The sequence below is a fragment of the Camelus ferus genome, chromosome 18 (assembly GCF_009834535.1).
Source record: "Camelus ferus isolate YT-003-E chromosome 18, BCGSAC_Cfer_1.0, whole genome shotgun sequence".
NCBI lineage: Eukaryota > Metazoa > Chordata > Mammalia > Artiodactyla > Camelidae > Camelus > Camelus ferus.
In genome coordinates this window covers 9,282,647-9,296,883 of record NC_045713.1, presented here as the reverse complement: position 1 = coordinate 9,296,883, position 14,237 = coordinate 9,282,647, and positions in this window count along the sequence as shown.

The following is a 14,237-nucleotide window of genomic DNA, read 5'->3' as shown; positions in this document are numbered from 1 at the left end:
CTTGTTTTGTTTTTTAGATTCCACCTAGGAATGATAACATACAGTATTTGTCTTTCTCCGTCCAACTTATTGGCAAAAAGATTTTAAGAGCAACCCCAAAAGCACATCTACGAAAAAATGGACTTAATAACTCCAGCCCTGCAGAAGTCACTTTTTAATTTTTAAAAAAATTATTATTATTATTTTTAATGGAGGTGCTGGCGATCGAACCCAGGACCTCATGCATGCTAGGCTTGCACTCTATTGCTGAGCTATACCCTCCCCCAAAAGTCACTTTTAAGAATGAAAAGAAAAACTAAAGAATGGGAGAAAATATTTGTAAAACATATCTGATGAAGGACCAGTACCCAGAATATTAAAGAACTTTTAAAACTCAACAGTAAGAAGACAGACAACCCAATTTATAAATGGGCACAATATCTGAATAGACCTCTTACCGAAGAAGAGATACAGACAGCAAATCAGCACATGACAAAATGCTTGACGTCGTATGTTGTTACGAAGTTACAAAACAAGAATGGCTAAAACCTAAAAAAGAGGCCATAACAAGTGCTTTCAAGTATTTGAAGCAGCAGGAACTTTCTTTCTTTGCATAGTGGTACAGCTACTTTGGGAGATGATTTGGCAGTTTCTTACAAAGCTCAACGTTGTGTTACCATACAGTCCAGCTGTCACATTCCTAGGTATTCACCCAATTGTGCTGAATACACGTGTCCACACAAAAACCTGCGCAGGAAGGTTTATAGCAGGTTTATTCATACCCAAACCGGAAGCAACCGAGATGTCTTTCAGTGGAATGCCTCCATCTGTGATCAGTAGCCCGGTTTATTCCATGTCACATGTTCCACCAACAACTTTCAGGAGAGGCTTTCTGCCTGGGAGAGGGGTCTCCACCGGGGCGTCACAAGCTGGGGTGGCACACGTGGGCGAGTGGGAAGCGTCCGGCAGGTGGTCCCGGCGGTGGTGGCCAGCCTCTGCCGCTCCTGCCTAGCCGAGGATCAGAAGTAGAATTTGGTGGGTAGGATGAGTCGGCACAGCTGCTGCCAGGGCCTTCAGTCAGTTCCACGATTAGACCCCTTGCCAAGATCTGGACACCACAGCCAATGATGCCAGAACCCGGGGTCAGGACCTCTGCCCAGAGGCCAGCGTGTGTGACGAGGCTCCGTCTCCGGGCTTGCTCAGCTCAGACGCGGCATGGCCCCTGGCTGTGCTTCCAGGGGGAGTATTTGCATGTCTGTCTCTTAAAAAATTTTGAAGAAGACAATTTAAGTGATAGAAACAAACATTATTTAACACTTCATGAAGGGGGAAGTCTCCATTCAAACTGAAAAATGGGACCGGAAGGCAGGAAGCTTTTATAGGGTAAAGAATAAAGGACGAGGAAGAGAAAAATAGACAATACCTGATCAGCTGGGGCCATACGGTCACCTTGTCTGGGGTGAGGAGGAGCCGGGAAATACGTTTAGAGACGAGGGCTGGCTGGGCGTGTGGGGACTGGCTGGCGGGACCGACTGTTTCTGGTAGAGCAGAGGCTTTATGTGGGCCTGAAAGCTACCTACGTTTTGACGAACTGACTTGGCACCCTTGGCAGCAGCGGCTCCAACTTGGGCCTTGAAAGTTATTTCAGCACCTTGAAAACCTATTTTTAAACGTAAACTCATTTTAAGGCCAAATTTAGAGTTCCCATGAAATCTTGAGTTTGATGGGCTGGTTGTATTTCAACTCATATGAACGTGAACAGGTGAGTATTTAAAATGGGGAGTGATCTGCCACACCCCCTCCTTTGGGAAGTGTGGGGCTGGGCCTCAGCTGCCTCCTGGTCTAGATAACCTTGTGCAATTTATTTACCATCCCTCAGCCTCAGTTTCCTTGTCTCAGTAATGGGAATAACAATAGTAGTTAGCTCACAGGCTTGAGAGAGGTTCCAGTAAGATCAGTTATTGACGAGTTATACCTTTATTTTCCTGTAGGCTAATCTTAAAAGAATGAAAACTATTCTCAAGAGGGCCCACCTGGTTCTGAAGCGAGGGGGTCTCTCCTGGTTTTTAGAAGGAGGCTCAAAGCTGGGAGATGCCCACTCCCTGAGCCTGGGGGGCAGTGGGCAAGGTGGTAGAGACCTAGGATGGACCATGGGGGTCTCAGGTGCCCCGATGGACGGCAGCCCCCTGCTGTGTTTGTGGTGCTGCAAGGGTGGGGACCCCCGATGACCGAGGACAAGCTGCATGCCTGGCTCCGAACCTCTCATCTGCAAACAGCTTTAGAGTGAGCTGTTGGAAGAGCATTGACAGACAGATGCATCAAGCAGCCGTGGTCCGGGTCAGGACGCAGAGCATTTCACTGTCCCAAAGATTCCTCTGTCCCCCGCCCCAGGCACTGGAGGAGGCATCTAAATGGTGGGAAAAGAAAATAAACAAAAGCAAAGCAAGTGATTTGTGAGGGAAAAATTGAGAAACAGCGGGGTGCTGTCCAAGATTCTATTTGCAAAATTGCTTTGTGCTTACGTTTTGGAGAGAAGCTGGGTTTTACAACAGATTTGCACTGTCTTTGTGATTTTTCTATCAAGTTAGAAGGAACAGACCCTCAGTGGGCAGAAGCTTAGGTGGTTCTCAGACTGTGGTCCTCAGGGTTCTGAATTCCACAGGGGGCCCAACTTTGGGGGGTTCCATACCCATGTGATTCTGATTGTTACAACGTTTGAAACTGGGTAGAAATGGCAATAAATTTTAAGCTTATCATGTCCTTGTCTTTCTTTATAGACTTATAATTTTACTGTATATAGAAAACATTTTGTTTTTAAATAGTATTTTATATATATTTATATAGTATTTATTGTTGTGGGCACAGCAGGGTGGCCGGGCAGTGAGCCAGGAACACGCGGGTTGGTAACAGAATTTAGCAGAGATTAAGTGTAAGAACAGAAAGGAGTTTATTAGGGGTGCACTGTCACAGACAACAGCGGGACACACAGGCGAGGGGTGCCTGTGGGAGCCCCGAGGGCCGGTTGTTGGGGGGTTTTATAAGGTCGGGTCACAAGGTGCCTGATGGGCTTGTGCACAAGGCTCTGCCTGGCTGTAGGTGAGGTAAGAGGTTTAGGGTCTGTGAAGGGCGGTGGGGTTTTAGTCTGATACGGTGGGCTGACACAAGCCAGCCTGAGCGTTGCCTGGGGCTATTAGTTTGTTAGCAGAAACACACCCAGTAAAGAATGTACTTTATCTGAGAGCCCAGAAATGGGGGTCGTTGGACTTTGAAGGACGTCAGTGGGTCCAACATTTTTTATATAAGAAAGTGATCACATGGATAATACATTTTGTATGCCTATTATAGTATTTAAGATACATTTATAAACTATGTATAGATAAATACTATATGTAGTAAACATATAGTATACACAGATAAATATATACAGTAAATCTATATAGATAAAACACTATACACAGTGAATATATATTTTTATGTTACATAAGTGTACATCTATATTATATGCAGTATAAAACACTATATATCATGGTATTTTTCAAGTAAAATCATGAAACTAAAGAAAAAGTATGGTAAACATAAAACATATATATTTAGTATATATAGTATAGAAACACATATTTAGTGTACATATATAGTAACATATATGTTGCCAAACAACATAATGCATGTTTGTGAACCTTAAATGCATGGCTCAATATGGAATTTGCACCTTTTCCCATTGCATTTCTACGATTAATTCATTTTCACGTGCAAAGCCTCGGCTTACTCGTTCTCGCTGCTGAGTGGCGTTCCACTGCAGACTGCATCCTAAGTTTCTTCGTCCAGTGTCTGGTCGGAGGAAATGTGGGTTGTTTCAGGTTTTTGGCATTGCAGACAGTGCTGCTAGGGACGTTCTTACACCTGTGCAAGAGTTTATCTGAAGAATGTGTAATATACCGAGGGCTGGAGTGGGTGGTGCCAGGGTAGGGGCCTCTTCAAGTTTACAAGATGATCTCAGTTTTTTTCTGAAGGTAGGTGTGTAGCCAGGTCAGCCTTTTAATGTGGAGATCCCTGAAGAAAGGGTCTACCGTTGCTGCGTGTAAATTTGACATTCTTAGGGCGATTTCGTAGTCAAGAGGCTGCAGGTGGACACAGGCCGTCTGGAAGAGTTTTGAGCCCCACGAGTTACAGCAGCTGTGCCACTCACCTGGTGAACGATGTGCTTCTGGGGCCTCAGTTTACTCACCTGCTTTGGGGGACTCGGGGACCAGAGGGGCCTGACAACTGACTCCAGTGCCTGGTCTTGGCTGGGTCCTGGGCCAGAAGGAGACAGGCTTGACACGCGGAGTCAGCTGGAGAAACTGACAGAACTGGAAGAGGAACAGTAAACTAGATAAAACGTGCTGTCCGGGTTAAATTTGCTGACGTCAGCTGTGCTGAGGTGATGTAATGCAACATCCCTGAGCTGAGGAAACGCACACTGAAGTCTTCTGAGGTAAAAGGCCGTGATGCGTGCAGCTTACTGTCAAATGCATAAATGAGGATTGCGAGCCATGAAGCGTGTCGGGCAGAATGTTAACGCCAGTGAACGGAAGAGATGGGAAAACCTCCTAAACTCGGGGAAGATGGGGAACAAAAATAGCGATTTTTTTTTCTAGGAGCCCTAGGGCTTGACACGGCGTTGGACGTGTCTGCAGAATGAATGAATGACTGAATAAGTGAACGAATAAACAAATAAATAAAGCAGCTGGTCTCTTGGCTGGACGTGGTCGTAGAGGACACATTCACTTAAAAAAATGTTTTTTTTTTTTTGGAGGGGGCGGTAACAAGGTTCATCTATTTATTATGATTTATTTTATTGGAGGTGCTGGGGATTGAACCCAGGACCTCATGCATGCTAAGCAGGCAGTCTACCACTGAGCTATCCCTGCCCCTATGTACGTAATCTGGAACGGCCTAGTGATAACCTAGAAGTGTAAAAAGAACAGGTAAAGTCAGTTTTAATAATGTATTTTGTCCAACCCAACATATTTAAATGGTATCACTGTAACGTATAATTAAATATTAAAATTATTCAGGTATTTTTACATTCTTTTTTGCATTTGAGGTCCTGGCGGTCCAACGTGTACCTTACTCACAGCACTTCTCTATTCAGACACTAAATCTTCATCCGAAATACTTGTCCTGTATTTTGAGTTCATAAAACTTATCATTTAAAAAGTGGATTCACATACCCAAGTTGTTGCAAACATACTTGAAAGTTTTCCAATAGCTAAGTCAAGTATCAATTTTTAAGTTTAAATTAATTTGAAGGGAAATAAAATGAAAAATTAAGTTCCCCAGCCACACTCTACGCATCCAGGGCTCGAGAGGCCCTGTGGGTGGTGACTGCTGGGTGGGACGGTGTTTGGGGGCATGCTCAGTAAATACAGTGCATGGATGAACAGCCGACAATGAATTCGCCGAGGTCGGCTGGTTAGCAGGCCGCCCTCTCATAAGGGTTTCAGATTCAGTCAAGGTCATGTTGTTAAAGGAAAGAACACCGAGTGCAAAATCACATGTGCAGTCCACCCGGTTTCTATTCTGAATAGTAAGTAAGTGAATATTAGAATATGTATGGGAAAAACATGCCAGATCGTACTCGGTGAGCACGGCAGGTGCGCACTGAGAGGCAGGCCTGCCGGAGTTGCTGAGTTAAGTCTGCCCCCGGGAGCTGCGGGTCCAGTCGGGGAGGCAGACAGTGGACCTGGAGTAACTCCAGAGAGGGGTAGGTGGCGGTGGGGACAAAGGTGTCCCTGCAGTCGCTGGTGGGGCGGTGTAGAGGCAGCAGCAGACGTGGGTCCTCTCAGGAGGACACTCTTGAGCTGAGGCTGAGAAGCCACAAGCGGGGGCTGCGAGGGGAGGCCGGGGAGATTGGCACCGCGGGGCGCGGGGCCCAGCGTGTGACTTCCCGGATCGGGGGAAGAAAGCGCGTCCGCGGAGAAACACGTCGCCTGCAGGTGGCGCGCTCGGCCCACCCTTTTCAGTTAGTGAAATGGGGTGCTTTCCCCCCCTTTTTGTGTTTGAATTCCTAACGTGGTGGGAAACCCAGAAAGCACTTTTCTCTCAAATGAATTTCTCGGTCATTTCTCCAGGGCTGAGAGGTGGACGGACTGGAAGGTTCAAGTATGGCCCAAATCACTCAAACTTCTCCCCTTCTCCCTTGACCAAGCCCACCTCTGACTTCACCAAGGCTAATTTAGCTTTGTCCTGGGTGTTCACCTTCTTCGAACGGCGGCACGGTCAGGAATCAGAGTCCGTGTTCAGCTCCAGGGGACGTTGGGCACCTCGTTCGTTCATCTTCCCTGAGCTGCCTCCAGCTGTGAACTCGGTCAATAACCGTGACTGGGAAACAAGATCGGGGTCCATGGAGTGGACAGTGTCTCTGACTGGGTCCTGACTACCCTGCAGGGACTGAAGCCAGCTGCCAGGCACTGTTGTCAGTGCTCACTTAGTCCCCAAGGCAACCCCAGAGGCACGGGCTCCTGGGACCTGAGGGTGGAGGGTGGAGGCGGTCCCACCAGCCACCTGGCCTCAGAGGCCCTGCTCCACTGAATGTGTGGGGCCATCTCCCTTTTCAGAGTTGGATCCCTTCATGGGGGTCCGTGGGAAGTGGGGTTGGTGATGTTGTGCCTCCAGCGGGAGGGAAGAACTGGGGAATAAGCTGCAAGAACTATTCTTGCCTGGAACTGTGCCATACCTTCCCTTCCTTGGCGGGAGGTATCAGTAATTATCAAGGTCACCAAGATTCACTGAGCCCTACTATGAGCCCGGCAGTGCCTTGAGTAATTTATGAGTATTATCTCATTTAGTCTTTTCAGCATTTTCCAACTCGGAGAAAAGCACACAGTAGCGTATAAGCGCTCATTCACATGTGCCCAGACTTTTAGGTGTTAGCATTCTGCTGTATTTACCTTCAGATTTTTCTTTCTAATGAAAAAAAAAAAAAGAAATCTGAAGTCCCCTTTCCACCTGTTTTAAATTGCATTTTCTCTCCCCTCCTCAGACATAGCCGTCACGTGTCTGTAAGTAACACATACATTGCGTGGGACCTCTTAATGATATCGACCAAATTAGCTACAGAGTCACACGCAGTTGCAGGAAATAAAACACGTTGCCCGGTTTCCCCTAATGCTGCAAAACTGCAGTATAGTATCACAATCAGGACGTGGACATTGATTTGCTCCACCTGCCTTATTCAGATTTCCTGGGTTTTACCCATCCCCGTTTGTGTTTGCCACTTGTGCCTCTAAACGCACACCAGTAGCATACTCTGCATATCCTTCTGCGATACCCGTTTTCACCCAAAATGATGTTTTCAAGATCTGCCGTCTTGGTACATGCTGTCCTAGTTCACACGTCGTATGAATATACAGCAATTTATTATTCATTCACATTGACATCAAAGTAAGGGTTTTTTTTTTTTTTTGGTGTTATAAATTGTGCTACAATGAAGAGACTTGTCTTTGTCACCCCCAGGTATTGTTTAGAGAGTATGGCTAGAAGTGGAATTTCCAGGTCATAAGGTATCTGCATTCCAATTCATTAGACATTAACAAATTGTCCTCCAAAGCGTCTGTACTAATTTGCACTCCCTCCAGCAGTGTAGGAGTATTTCTGTTGCTCCTCATCTTCTGTGCATGAAAGGGTATCTATTTCACTGTTGTTTGAATTTGCATTTCCCTGATGTAAGTAGATTTCTGATTTAAGCAGAAGAGGAAATTATTAAAAGCAGCTAAAATCTCCAGGAGGGCTGGGAAACCAGGCTCAAAGCTAAGCAGACAGAAATATACAGATCATGCCAAGAGCTGGTGGTGAAGACAAAATGAAGACAATGCTGAAAGTTGTTAAGACAGTAAATCCTGAGTTCGCATCACTAGGAAAACAAGTTTTTCCTATTTCTTTAATTTTATGTCTACATGGGGTGGTGGATGTTCACTACACTTGTTGGTAATCATTTCATGATGTATGTAAGTCAAATCATCATCCTGTACACCTTAATTAAACTTATACAGTGCTGTATGTCCATTATACCTTAATAAAACTGGAAGAAAAAAAGAGACCTTTACCCCGTTGAATTACCGTGGTAGCTTTTTTTCTTGTATCTATATATTTCTTTTTATCAAAGTGTAGTCTGTTTACAATGTTGTGTCAATTTCTGGTGTACAGCATAATGCTACAATCATACATGAACATACATGGATTCATTTTCATATTCTTTTTCACCATAAGTTACTGTAAGATATGAATATAGTTCCCTGTGCTATACAGTATAAATTTGTTATTTATTTTGTATATATTAGTATCTGCAAATCTCGAGCTCTCAATTTATCCCTTCCTACCCCCTTCCCCGCCAGTAACCGTAAGTTTGTTTTCTGTCTGTGAGTCTGTTTCTGTTTTGTAAGTAAGTTCGTCTTTTTTTTTTTTTTTTTTACATTCCACATATGAGTGATACCATGGTATTTTTCTTTCTCTTTATGGCTTCACTTAGAATGATGATCTCCAGGTCCATCCGTGTTGCTGCAAATTGCATTGTTTTAGTTTTTTATGGCTGAGTAATATTCCATTGTATAAATATACCACAGCTTCTTTATCCAGTCATCTGTCGATGGACATTTAGGTTGTTTCCATGTCTTGGCTATTGTAAATAGTGCTGCTATGAACATTGGGGTGCAGGTGGGATTGCTGGATTATATGGTAAATATATTTTTAGTTTTTTGAGGAATCTCCATACTGGTTTTCCACAATGGCTGCACCAAATTACATTCCCACCAGCAGTGTGGGAGTGCTCCCTTTTCTCCACAGCTTCTTTAGCATTTATCATTCATGGCCTTTTGTATGATGGCCATTCTGATTGCCTCATTGTAGTTTTGATTTGCATTTCCCTGAGAATTTGCAATAGTGAGCATTTTTTTTCATGTGCCTACTGGCCAGTTGTATGTCTTCACTGGAGAATTGCTTATTTAAGTCTTCTGCTCATTTTTGGATTAGGTTGTTTGTTTTTATGTTATTAAGTTGTATGAGCTGTTTATATATTCTGGAAATTAAGCCCTTGTCAGTCTCATCTTTTGCAAATATTTTCTCCCATTCCATAGGTTGTCTTTTTGTTTTGCTTATGATTTCCTTTGCTGTGCAAAAGCTTATAAGCTTCATTAGGTCCCATTTGTTTATTCTGCTTTTATTTCTATTGCCAGGGGTAGACTGCCCTGGGAGAACATTGCTAGGATTTATGTCGGATAATGTTTTGCCTATGTTTTCTTCTAGGAGGCTTATAGTGTCTTGTCTTATGTTTAAGTCTTTAAGCCATTTTGAGTTTATTTTTGTGTATAGTGTGAGGGAGTGTTCTAACTTCACTGATTTACATGCTGCTGTCCAGTTTTCCCAACACTGTTTGCTGAAGAGACTGTCTTTAATCCATTGTATATTCTTGCCTCCTTTGTCAAAGATTAATTGACCCAAAGTTTGTGGGTTTGTTTCTGGGCTCTCTGTTCTGTTCCATTGGTCCATGTGTCTGGTTTTGTACCAATACCGTGCTGTGTTGATTACAGTAGCTACCTTGGTAGCTTTACGGAAAAAAACCAGACCATGTGTGAGCGGGTTAAGTTCTGAGCTCTCTAAGCCGTTCTGTCGATTTATTTGTTTTTTAATGACAACACCACATTCTCTTGGTTACTGTAGCTTTTTAGAAATCTTGGAACCAGGCGGTGAGAGTCCTCCAACTTTGTCCTTGTTTTTCAAAACTGTGTTGATTATCTGAGAAACTTTGTTTTTCCATCTAAGTTTTATAATTAGCATATACATTTCTATGGAAAAAGCATTCTAGGGTTATAATTGGAACTGCATTGAGGGTATATATCAATTTGGGAAGAATTGGCATCCTAACAATATGTCGATATAAATATTTAGGTTTCCTTTAATTACCCTGAGCAATGTTTTGTAATTTTAATTGTAGAAGTTTTGCCCATATCTTTTTAAAATTTATCACTAAATATTTTCTTTTGTATGGTATTGGTATTTTTAAAAACCTTTATGGGGGGGAGGTAATTAGGTTTTCATTTATTTATTTATTTATTTATTCATTCATTCATTCATTCATTCATTTATAATGGAGGTACTGGGGTCAGACAGCCTTCTTTCATTTCCTCTTTGCCTGTCCCTGTTGGTCCAAGCTGGTGGCGTTTCTGCTGATATAAAATATTCAAAAACCTTGTGAGTCTCCCATGTATGTCATCAGGAAAGAGGACCATCCACAGGTCTTTCCTGAATAATTCCCCCTCTATTTTTTGCTTCTACAGAGATGACACACACCTAATCTCTTCAAGGAGCCTCTGTGTCACCAAATCTCCTGGCCTTTTTTGTTCCTTTCTAGCACTGGAAAGATGCTGTTCAGCCACACCCTTGGCTTTCTCAGCAAAGCGCTTTCCTGAGGGCAAGCTCCTAATTTTCCCATCTCCTGCAGTCTGGATCGGGTCTTCTCCGTACAACTATGGGACACAGTTTAGCTGACCTTTCTGTCGGTATATAGCGAGAGTCCTGTTCTGTACAGTTTCCAACAGCGTGTCCCCCAGCGCCTTCGGAGCCCTCACCAGAAGTGCCTCCAGTGTCTGTTTTGCTACCAACAGTCTCTTTGTGACGATTTAGGTGTCAGCATATAAGATGATGGAGGTTTTCTACACCACAGCTAGCGGAGTTGTTAACATCCAAACGTCTGCTAACAATCTATCCAAGGCAATCCAGGCGTTTTCTGTTATGCTTCTCAAAATTCTTCCAGTCTCTACCCATTACGTACTTCCAAAGCCAGTTCCAGGTTTTTTGCTGTTTGTTATGGCAGCACCCCGCTTCCCAGCACCCACAGCGACATTTGGGGCTTTTTCAATGCAGTTTGGCAGTCTATTGTATGACTCCGCAGCAGTATGTTCATCCAGTCTGCCGTTAATAGACATTTGGATCATTTCCAGTTGTTAGCTATTTGAAAGTGGCTTCTAGGAATGAGCCTTTTTTCGGTGGACATATGCTTTGGGTAAACCTCCAGGAGTGGGAGTGCCTCCAGGTTCCTCTTCCCACTCCCGGGCCGGTGTGGACAGCCAGCTTCCACGCTGCTTCTGAACGCTGCTAGCTCATCCCTTCCTTGATCCTGCTTCTATGTAGGAAGTTCAGGTCCATTTCCCACCCTGGCTGGGACCTAAGCCTTCCTTATTGCCTTAAGTCAGGTTCCTAAGCCCTTTATTATTTCTGAAGGCTCTGTGAGTTGTTGGCTTCAGCTTTTATTCATCCCTGTAACTTATAGTTCCCCCTATATCTGGCACCCTTTCTTGCTTTTGACTCCAACTATGTATTAAAAACTGTTTCGGGGGTAGAATTTTAGCTAGCATTTCTCTGTGTGTTTGGGGAAGAGGTTGAATGTACTTCCGCATCAGTTCAGACCATCATAAGAAATCTCTTATATAAAACGTAACCTTTGAGGAACAACCTTCTGGAGCAAGTGATATTGGTGTATCCATTTCACGTACGGGTGAACTGAAGCAGAAGGAAGTTAGTAGTCTGTCCGGCTGTCCAAAGCCTAATTAGGAAAGCCAACATGTCTGAGATATTTAAAGCTGCCTGGGGCTCATGGTGGACGTGAGCAAATCCCTTGACTCCAGGCAGGAATTTCAGAACGGATACTTGAGAGGCACTGTCTGAGAGGGATCTCACAGCGTCACAGGAGGATTTGATTTCGTGATCTTTGCAGGAGTAAGAGATGGTACTGTTCAGCACTTAGCACAGAGCCTGTCACATAGTAAGTGGTCAATAAGTGTTTGGGGCTATTAACATCATTAATGAAATTATTATTTTCTCTGCTTTTAGAGTCCCTCCCCCGCCCCACAATAAGATCTACAGAGCCATAGGCAGCGGCCATATCAAGCTTCCTAAAACAAGAGGTTATAGATGGACCAGAATTTCCTTTTTTTATTGTTTTCTTAAAATTTTTTTTATTGAAGTGTAGTCGGTTTACAATGTTGTGTTAATTTCTGGCGTACAGCAGAATGATTCAGCTGTAACTATATATATTCCTTTTCCTCTTATTTTTCATTGTAGGTTATTACAAGATATTGAATACAGTTCCCTGTGCTGTACAGTGGGACCTTGTTGTTTATCTATTTTATACATAGTAGTCAGTATCTGCAAATCTCAAACTCCCAATTTATCCACCCTCCCCTTTTCCCACTGGTAACCACAAGCTTGTTTTCTATGTCTGTGAGTCTGTTTCTGTTTTGCAAATAAGTTCATTTGTCTAATTTTTTTTTTAAGATTCCCCATATGGGTGATATCATATGGTATTTTTCTTTCTCTTTCTGGATTACTTCACTTAGAATGACATCTCCAGGTCCATCCATGTTGCTGCAGATGGCATTATTTTAGTCTTTTTAATGGCTGAGTAGTATTCCATTGTATAAATATACCACATCTTCTTTACCCAGTCATCTGTTGATGGACATTTAGGTTGTTTCCATGTCTTGGCTACTGTAAATAGTGCTGCTGTGAACATTGGGTTGAAATTATCTTTTTGAATTAGAGAATTCACATTAGAGAATGAGGCAGAATTTCCTGATTAATAACTTTGATGATAAATTACTAGCTTTATAGCACAAGGGAAATGCCACAAGGGCTGTGAGGATGGTCTGTGGTACCAGACAGTCTGGGTTTGAATCCCAGCTCTTCTGTTGATTGGCTCTGGGATCTCAGCATGTTGACCTCTTCAGGCCAAACTGGAGATAGTCATACTACTAGTGTTGCAGAAAAACATGTTTACAGCTCTGTGTTACAGCTCAGTTGTGACAGCAACCTGGATCTGGGCGAGAGACCAAGCAGCACTCGGAGAGTTGGAGAACTCAGGTTTATTATGGCAGCAGGCCCAGAAGAGTTTAACACTCCAAGCTCTGGACCCCATCTGTAGCTTTACACAGGCCTTTATAGGCTGCCAGTTTACACTTTACAACATCATATGCAAATAAAGTACAACAAAAGTTGACCAACTAAGAACAAGCTTTGTAGAAATAGCCCAATCAGGAGTGAGAGAAATAACCAATCAGGAGTGAGCTCCATGCAAATGAAGTACTACAAATAGACCAATCAGAAGTTAGGGAAGTGGACTAATCAGAAGTGAGACTAATAACCAATCAGGAGTGAGCTCAGGGAACCAATAGAATTTTAAGGGTAAGTAAGCCATTTCAGAGGCAAAAAGTGAGATAGAGCCTCTGGGCCAGGGACCTGATGGTGCTGGCAGGAGAGTAGTATCCTTCCCTGGGGGTCTTGCCAGTGTTTTTATTGGGCTTCCCGCCTCACTAGTTCCAAGGTTTACTATGAAGGGAAGATGAGTTTCTAAATAAAGGCAAGTATAAGTGTTCCTCCTACACAGTGGGTACATTCATAAGTGTTAGTTTGATATGTGTGGTTAGTATTTAGTGCTGTTTACCAAGCACTTCTGGTTTTCTGTCTTCCAGGTACATAGTGGTTCTGGTTCTCTTGGGGTTGGAAGAGCCATGACACTAGTTCTGGCCAGTGGGTTTTGAGTAGAAGCGTGGTGTGTCACGTCACCTCTGGGCCAGAGCCTTGGCCTTTCAGTGCTCCAGAGTACTTTTCCTTTCATGGCTGCTCCCTCACCCCGGGTTTCCAAGTGACGATGATGAATGTAACCCCTTGAGATTTGAGATTGTTACTGCAGCATGATCGAGCCCTGAACTATTATTAATATTTCCAGAATATACTCAAAGCATTTTAGCAACTCTTTTTTGGGGGGTAATTAGGTTTATTTTATTTATTTATTTATTTTAATGGAGGTACTGGGGATTGAACCCAGAACCTCATGCATGCTAAGCAGGTGCTCTACCACTGAGCTACACCCTCCCCTGCTTTAGCAACTCTTTCGAAGGGTCCTTAGTAGGACTTGGAAATCCTTGTGTCTTTGTAGAGTAAGAGATAACAGCCCATTTCCGCATGTCTGCCTATGTGGTGAGGTCCCAACTTCAGTGTTCTGCATTCCAAGTTCTGTCATTTCTCCTTTCTAGTTCTCATTTCTCTAAATGGAAAGTAATAATGTGACTCAAAAAAACAGATTTACAGTCTTAATGTAATTGGATTCTTGCCATTAATCAAAGAGTTTTAATTTAATCTTTTTTTGGTAGGGAGGTAATTAGGTTTACTTATTCATGTATTTATTTTTTGGAGGAGGAACTGGGGATTGAACCCAAGACCTCATG